Below are 9,510 nucleotides of genomic sequence, written 5' to 3' on the forward strand. Positions count from 1 at the left end.
TGACCCAATATTTTAGATTTGTGACTCAATTGCATTGTACTAGATATCTATATTGTCATTCATTGTAGCTTGATCATTGTTTGCTCAAAGTATTATTGAACAATTTAGACATGTCTGTGTTCTATTTTGTTTGTTCAAATAGGACTCTTATACCTTTTTCTCACGGCAAATTTATTAACCGTAACAATACCAGGGTTCTGTACAGACTGTAGAGATATATTGTACTGTATATACCAGGGTACGTAGCACTGCACAGATATCGACGACGAACGACAAGAACAACAAATTAAAAGTTGTCTCCCTTCCATCGATTAGCATTTGCAAAACATCAGTAATTTCTGTACGTCATATGTGACTCAATAATTCGAGATAAAGAATTACTAACACTAAGTAAGAAATGGAGTTGGTCACGTTGGTGGGCGTTGCATATTTTTTACACATTCAATGCAAAATAAATTAAAGAACACGTGACCAGTTCACCGAATCAGAATGTAGGAACTACAAATGAAGCCAACGAAAAATAAAGCATTACTTTTTGAAGGGCGTTATATAAAATCACTAACTGACGTTGTTCAAGCGGAACCGTTCACACCTCATGGAGACTTTCTCCCACAGGCCTGAAGTCAGACAGCTACTGATCTTGGTGGTTGTTTTGTCACAGTCAATGAAGTCAGACTGGCATGTGTAAGTCGTCACAGAAGGCAGGGGATGAAACTTTGTCACTTTTTCTGAGCCAGGCACATCTGGTGGCTCACCACAGTCCCTGAAAAAAACATATGCCATATCACAGACTTGATGAGATAAAACTCTACGCTGACATTAGTCTTTTGTCAGTTTTGAAATCCTAAATGACAGCAGTTGTGAAAAATATTGCGCTTTTGCAAACTCTAAGTAACAATGGTACGTAATTTCACATTTTCAGAAGATGTTACCTAAGGTCCTTTTTAAGCTACCAAATTTGAATATCAAACTTCCTGAGTGTAATCATGTATGTTATCGGTCTGTCATCCAATAATAACAAAGTAAAAGCTGAAGTTTCACGTGATGCCTTTTACCATTTGACAATTGAACATTTTCAAGAGGTTCAAATTTTCATTTCAGTCTCTGTCTCTGGCATAATAACTACAATCATATCTGGACAGTTTCTCACCCAATCAATGTATTTATAAATATATATATTAAATATATCATTAAATATGTTTTATGCTTAGCAACATGTTGAATATTGACCTCACTTTAACCTTTGATCTTTGACCAAACTCTTAGGTTAAATGGTGTCCAGCATTCAAACACTCTGCTTGAAATATTAATGAAACGTGTATATTTGCATTTAATAGTAGGGCTCAACAAGTATATTCAAGTCCGCACCATGATTTGGCTTTTAAACTTTATTAATCTTACTTAATTTATAACATGCATTTTCTTACACAACGCACATCATGTCATCTCCTAAACATGCTGTACGACATTTTTCACTTTTGAGCACTTACCAAACATACATTCTGTATAACAATTTTTATTTATGAGCACCAATTTAACATACATACTGTATGACGTTTTCACTGTTGGGCACTTACCAAGGATACGTACTGTATGAGATTTTCACTGCTGAACACTCACCTTGCATATGGACTGTATGACATTTTACACTATTGAGCACTTATCAAGGATACGTAGAATACATACTGTATGACCTTTGTAGCACTTAGCACTCACATAGCTTTCATGCAGTATCAACTTTTGGACTATTTAGCACCCACGTAGTGTCGTGCTGTACGGCCTTTTGCACTATGGAGCACCCACCAAGCATGCATACGGTACGACCTAAGACACTACTGAGCACCCACAAAGCATGCATACGGTACGACCTAAGACCCTACTGAGCACCCACCAAGCATACATGCTCTAAGACCTTTTGTACAATCGAGCACTCACCAAGCATTCATACTGTAAGACCTATTGTACTAGTGAATAGTCACTTAGCATGTACGATATTCTACCAGGAAACACTCACCTTATATAGATGCTGTAAAGTTTAGACTGTAAACCACACACCTTGACCTGTGAGAGTATAGCACGCCGGATCCCAGAGGGAGGCTGAATAACAATGAGTGAGTGAGCTAGTTAAGATTTACAGTCACATCGGCAATATCAACCACATCGTGACTAACACAAGCTTTAAATGTGACATAAATACATGTACATTATAAAAACGAGTAACATCAGCTATACTGAATGTCAGTTATCAAAAATACTAGCTTGTAAATTTAAAATATTGCAACTACAGCAGACATTACAACAACACAAACAGACTATAGATTGCCAACAGCTGACACAGGAAGAAAAATGCATGTCACCATACTAGTGACCATGGGGACGGACAGTACATTTGCTTTCTTCATCGACCCTAGTTGGATTCACACATCCCTTCAGCTGTTAGCAAGTTTAGACAATCTAGCCATAAATTAAAATACCACAAATTCTGCGATTAAAAATCGGGCAATGATAACTCTATATTGAATGCTGTAGTCTTACATACACTCTCCGGCCCGACGACAATTGTTTTAGGCAACTTCAACCCCCTTTGAGGGAACAGCCTCTAACAATCATAGGTATTCATGTTTCAATCGGACCAATGATCTCTATAAGTGTAGGAGGGTAGCTTGATCCCCTCCACACTTTGAATTGGAAACGTCTTTCAATAGGTCGTGTGGCTTCGGGCAATTATTTTTTAGGTATTTGATATGGGGAAGAAAATTTAAATGGGAGTCGAAGATAACGCCCAAGAACTTGGCCTCCTCGACAACTCTGACGGGAGTGCTATTTAAAAAACAGTTCTGGATCTTTATGCAGTTTATGTTTACGGCAGAAATGTATACAGTTAGTTTTGATTTAGAAATTCAAAGCCATTTTCAAGACACCATATATCTATTTTGTTTAAACACAACTGCAGTTGCTATTCTATAGCATGCATATTTTCACCACGACATGATCCCGGCCAGGCTTCAGATTAGGGACTACAATGGCATTATGCCACTAAGGTGGGAAATTCCCTGAAGTCCATATGTGATCAAATATTTCCATACCGATTTCGGGAGATGAATCAGGCAAATGCTTCAAGAGTTGATAATGAATATTATCAGCCCTCAGTGCTGTGTCATGAGCATGGGTAGTATGGAGCTCAAGTAACGAAAATAATTCGTTATAACCTTCGCCATAAATATAGTCTTTCCGTTTACAGTTATTTCTGATATTTTTGAAACTCAGGGACATAATCTGACGAAGTAGAATGCTTGGCGAGGGTTTCAACAAGTATATTCGCAATGACGGCTTCATCAGTTAGTAAGTTGTCACCGTCTTTAAGATGGTGAATAGTAGATATAGAACCTTTGCCTTTTACTCTTTGAACCATGTTCCACGCCTTTGAAATCAGTGTACGGGAATGTATTTGGCAACATAGTTTTTCCAAGAATGACGCTTACCTGCTTAAATTATCTGGCGAAGTTCCTTCATGACAAAGGCGGATCATCACCAGGGTTGATTGTTTTGAGAATGGTGGGGAAGTGATCACTCCCACATAGGTCATCATGGACCACCCATTCAAATTCATTATTCAAGATGGAGTGACAGATCAAGGAAAGAATATGTTCCCGTAGATGGATGTAAATGGGTGAAGGAATCATCATCAAATATAGATATGTTATTCTCTGAAATACATTCTTCAAGAATGTTACCAATACTATTAGTATGGACAGTTCCCTAAAACAAGCTGTGACCGTTTAGATCGCTCATGTCATGGCCTGGCTTCGGAAGCTGATCATATAGATTTTTAAGATCTGACTGTCGACTATCAGAAGAGGGAGGGATATGCCGGCTGCACAGCATTAATGCAATGTGCAGGGTGATACGAACAGCTACACAGTTTGAAGATTTGTATTAGGATGGACAGGGCTGTATATTATACCTTGCCATACCAAAATGGAAACACCTCCTGTCGCTTTATCTCCTTGAGGATAAAAAGAGTGATAATCGCTGAACTGTCTCTTATTAAAGTTATCAGTATTTTTAGATAGGTCTCCTGAAGACATAATGCTGACAATTGAAGATCTCGTATTAGTACGTGTATTTCAGTGAAGTTATTTTTAAGCCATCTACTATTCAATATAGAACAAATTTTATGGATAACAACTTCTTTTTATTCGTGAGTGCGATGTTTCAATACAGATTCTTGTACCGTTGTCAAGCATAATGGAAAATGAAGAAGGGGGAAGTATATATATGCTGGATGTAACAACGTAACAAAGAAAACAAAATAATTAACATAATTGGCTAGGCAGAAAGCTTATATAGCCAGAGAGTAGACAAATAGAGTGGTCTGACATCACCATTCTCTCTAACAAACAAACAGACTTCACTAAACGCAAGCTCACCGAAGCCATCCACATCAAACGCCAAAAGCCCACCATCAATCGAGACCAAGGATACTTCATTCCATCCGCTTATGATGCACTCATCCACCAAGCCAAATCTACTGTATAAACTCTGCTTTATAAACATCTCATTATTATTTGTACATCATTGGCTTCTACGACTGTCCTTTGTCTACTCTCTGGCTATATCAGCTTTCTGCCTAGCCAATTATGTTAATTATGTTGTTTTCTTTGTTACATTGTTTGTTCTATATTGTACTTCCCAACTTCTAAAATGCCACTCAAAGAAGTCATCTACAATTCCACTGAACTATTTAGGCCCACTGAGTCATGGTGGCACAACTGGAGGTCACTCCTCCACCTGTCTTGTGAGAACAATGTTCTCTACGAACCTCTGAAGGTAAAGGGACGACAGACCCGGTGTTTCTTTACTATTTCATTTTTTTCCTTTCTTTTTTGGCGATTGACTAGTAGGGCTGCGCAATATAACCGGTTTACCGGTATTTACCGGTTCAGACATGAAAACGATACGTATTGCGATACGTTGATCGAAAACCAATATTTTGACTTGCACTTGGAAAACTTCGTAACACTCGGAAATCTTTGGATATTTTCTTCTTTCATTTGTGCCAAATAGTATTCAATTTTTTATTTTTAATCATGAATAAAAGTTGTTATTAAAGCTTAATCAAGCATAGTGATTTTGCTGTGTATTTGCTCTATAAATCAAGCATTACCTCGAATATAAGTAGTTTTTGTTTAAAAATACTTCATGCAATAAATTGCAATACATATCGCAATAATTGCTTTCGCATCGCAATATATCGCAATATGAAAATTCTCTGCAATACCCAGCCCTATTGACTAGTGCCCGGCTGTTTGTCGAACGTTTGTGGTGATGTCGCAGGCTGATTTTCGATCGTGATCCAGAGAAAGAGTTAGTTACTGGGGAAGCTAGTGGTATAAGTGAAGTTGAAGTTACAGATTTCTCTGACTTCACTCATGTCAAGTCTGTCTAGCATGTAACAGAGGATGTTGCTACAGGTGAGGTGAGGTGGAATTGGGTTTAACGTCGTGCTTGAGAATATGTCACTCATATGACGACGTGCATGAGTGTGTATGTGTATGTGCGGCTGCTTGTACTAGCCCAGACTTCTGCTAGTTTTATAGTGCTAGCCAACTGAGATACCATGCCGCAGTGAAGCATGAATACCCCACTCAGACACATTATACTGAATCCGAGCCGACCAGTCCTTCTTGTACCCATTAATGCCGAGCGCCAGGCAGGGACCAACAAGTACCATATTTTAACGTCTTTTGGTATGTTGCTACAGGACGAATGACAGTAGCAGAGTATGTCATATTAACTGGACTTGAAACCTCATTTACAAAAAAGGCTTTTTGGCGTCAAGATAAGAAATGTTTCTCTCACATTTCAATCTCATGCGCAGGGCAGGTTACTGATGAGGCACCATGTGCGCATTGGCAGTTAGAGCACTTAATGCTTGCCACAAAAGGCGACTGCTTGTCGTAAGAGGCGACTAACGGGATCGGGTGGTCAGGCACGCTGACTTGGTTGACACATGTCATCGGTTCCCAATTGCGCAGATCGAGGTCCATGCTGTTGATCACTGGATTATCTGGTCCAGACTCGATTACTTACAGACCTTCGCCATATAGCTGGAATATTGCTGATTGCCGCGTAAAACTAAACTCACTCACTCACTCACTCACTCTCACCACATCGATGACATTTCGCAGAGCCACGACAAGAGTTTGACCTGTGACCAAATTGTAACACCGGTATGGACTGGTGACATACATGTCCACTCCGATATTAAAATATAAATGCCATTCAAACAAATCATTAAAATATCCAGCTTTAATTGACTGCGGCAGTAAAGCACCAGCAAACGTCAAGAGATAGATGTTAGTTTTTGTGAAACGTCTTACTGCTGTCACACCCTGATCATGAAGTTCTGCAGCAATGTCCTCCTCTGACATGTCAGACAAACAGCGCGATCTGTCGCGAATGGTACTACGACAGGAATTTAAAGTTCTGTGCACGGACACAGCAGCCTCAGTAATGGCAAATGTTTTAACCGATAACAGATTGAGAGCTTGCTGTCTCCGTGCACATTCCACCAGAAGTGAACCACTACGGAGACGGGTGACGTTTTGAACTGCCAATTCCAGAAACAGCCTTCGATATAGCGAAATGATTTAGCTGCATCGGTAGGAAATCAGTAGCCTCAATCACCAAGAACCGAGCCCAGGAACCAACATTAGACGAAACAATTTTCATCAGTCTCTTTTGTCATTTCTAGACGAACCAGGTGGCTGTAATGACATAGTGAAAATAATATGGTTCGGCACCCCTGCTCCCCACCCACCATGGGGTGTCAACAAGGATGGTGTCAATATGCACCAGATCTCCAAGATACTGACACCAGGGATACAGGGGTGTTGTACTCTAGAGAAGATGACATTAGTAGCTGTATTTGTCTACCAATTTAATGGTTCCGTCCTTGACAAGAAATTGGAGACATACATTATTCAGAGGTCATCATCACCAGATAGGCCCCGTGAGCCACCGCCTTCTAGCATAGGACTCGAGGCAATTTAAAGTAATCAATAATTTATACACTGTAGATCAAAATAACCAGGACCCAATGGTGATTTAATGTGCAAATATAAGAATAATGCACAGGGCTTGGCAGGATCAGTGGATTGATAAAATTGGGCTAATTCTACCACCCGTCTACGTGCCAAAGTTGTGTGTTGGACAAAAGGAACACGGTCTTGCCTACCCTTCCTCTACCGACACAGGGGCGCAACCCACGGCAAACAGGTTGCCCAGATCGGTATCCTCTTACGACCAGCAATGGGGTTTTGTGGACACATTCTACCACGGGTCCACACGGGGGTTGAAGAGCAATTAGCGTTACCCAGCACCTGCAACGAGGAGGTTGCTCTCCACAGGTGCCTGAATGACAATGGACAGACTCTTGATAACATGGCAGCTGTGCACATATCATGATATGTTGTTTTCGTTGTATTTGTACTTTGATGTACGCAAGTGAGAACTATGGCGTAATTGTAACCTATTTATAGCTTTGATTGTCAAATGCACACTCGTTGTGGCACGCACGCAAATGCATCTTCCGTCTAAACAGTGCTGCAGGTAGTTGTTACCAGTCATTGTTGATTGTGACGGAAGTTATACCAGATTTCTCAGTTTGTTGATGATATGCAATTTTTTTGTTATTTGTACCTGTAAAATCGTTGTTTGGATGATGATCAGAGGACTAAATTAAAAGGCTTATTTCGGAAAAGCATAGTTATTTTAATATTTGCTAAAACTACCTACTGTTATGAAGTAATACACAAACAAACGCCAAAAATCATATTATTTCTATTTCCGCGAGTACTTTAGCACATGTTCATGCCTGTTGTTCTCAAAGGGGTTTCTCTCGCCAAAAGGGATACACATGAACATTATTAAGCACCCCCACACTTTGTATATGGTAATTACGGCGATTCTACATGTTTTTTAAAAAGAATTCAGAAACCAAATGTCCCGTATTAAAATGTTCAAATACCTTTGTCCAGTGGTCCAGGCTGCCAGAGACGACGTCAGCAGGGGCAGTGCCATTACTGTAAAGGTTGCACGTTTTTGTTTCAATGTCAAAGTTGAGCGAAGCACAAACAGGCGACGCAACACATTCTGCAGCACATTTGCGCACAGACGGGAAAGTCAGTTTTTTGTATGCGTGCCTTTTCTTCCATGTGAGTGCATCAGAACACGGGATGGCGGTGACGGCCCCCGTCAGATGGAACAGCAGTACAGCAGCGATGTAAGTGACGGCTGCCATGCTGGTGGCTGTGATAATGTGACCAACGAAGTATCTGCTAGAAGTGGGAGGTATTTCACGGCAACTATGATATAGCGCCTGTTCATTATATATTGAAGCTGTTCATTGGAGCTATAAATGGTGTATTTCAGATAGGATTCTATGCGGGCAGCTGATCCAAACGTGTGGTAGCGATTCCATGCCCAGCTAAAGCACCTGCAACCTAAGGCAAATTGTATTTGGGTTGGGTTTGGTGTTGGGAGGGAAACGGATGTGAACGAGCAACGTTTCACAAAGATTCTTTTGTTTATACCTCAGTATGCATTTTAGTTTCAATCTTTTAGAATGCGTTTTGTGACATGACGTGAAAAAAATGCCATGATCAACCAGCTTGTTGAACAAATGTAGTTTCTTTCCCCACGCGTACTATCAAAATTCATTCAGAATGGTTCAGTAGTTCTATGACCGGAATCAGTTGTATAGTGATATTTGTAAATAGTGTCCTTTTAGTGCCGACCATAAAAGATGATGAAAATGATAGTCAGTCTCACGGTGTCTCGAGCGTATTAAGTTTCCTTCTACAAAAGCCTGTATGGGGCTATAGCCCTAAATGAAGCAAGTGTAGATTTTCCTCAGTGTCCCTTCCTATTGAGGCTCATTTTAATAGCTTTGAAGCAGTTGTGTGTTTCAAAGTAAGAGTAAGAGACTAAGCGTAAGTGGAACACAATCAGTGGTCTCTTTATTTCAACCAAGGTGCCTATCAATAAGTCACACTGAAAGAATAATTACTGGGGGCGCGCTGGGCGATCTGTATAAGGCGTCAGGCTAGTGATCCATCAGGCTTAATGGACCCCACCTGTGACCGGGTGTAAAAAACCTTGGAGTCAGCTTTGTGTGCAGACTCTTTCAGTGTTGTCACAACCCCAGGTGTACAGTACACTGCCATGTGCACTTAAAAGAACCCGAGAATCCGTTGGTAAATGACCAGATGTGACCATGTGATTGAGTGAGTTATTATTTAACGTCACATCGGCAATATTTCAGCCATATCGTGACGAGAACATATGTGACATTGAAATGGAATAGATGTATATTATAAAAACCTGTCGACGAAGGACAGTAAAACAACTAGAATATCACAATTACAACTAAAACTAGTGTGGAAAATTAAAACTAATAGCACTATTTGGACAATACAATATAAAAACAGGCTATAGATCGCCAAC

The sequence above is a fragment of the Haliotis rubra genome, unplaced genomic scaffold (assembly GCF_003918875.1).
Source record: "Haliotis rubra isolate DU_JTF1 unplaced genomic scaffold, ASM391887v1 Scf1081, whole genome shotgun sequence".
Taxonomy (NCBI): domain Eukaryota; kingdom Metazoa; phylum Mollusca; class Gastropoda; order Lepetellida; family Haliotidae; genus Haliotis; species Haliotis rubra.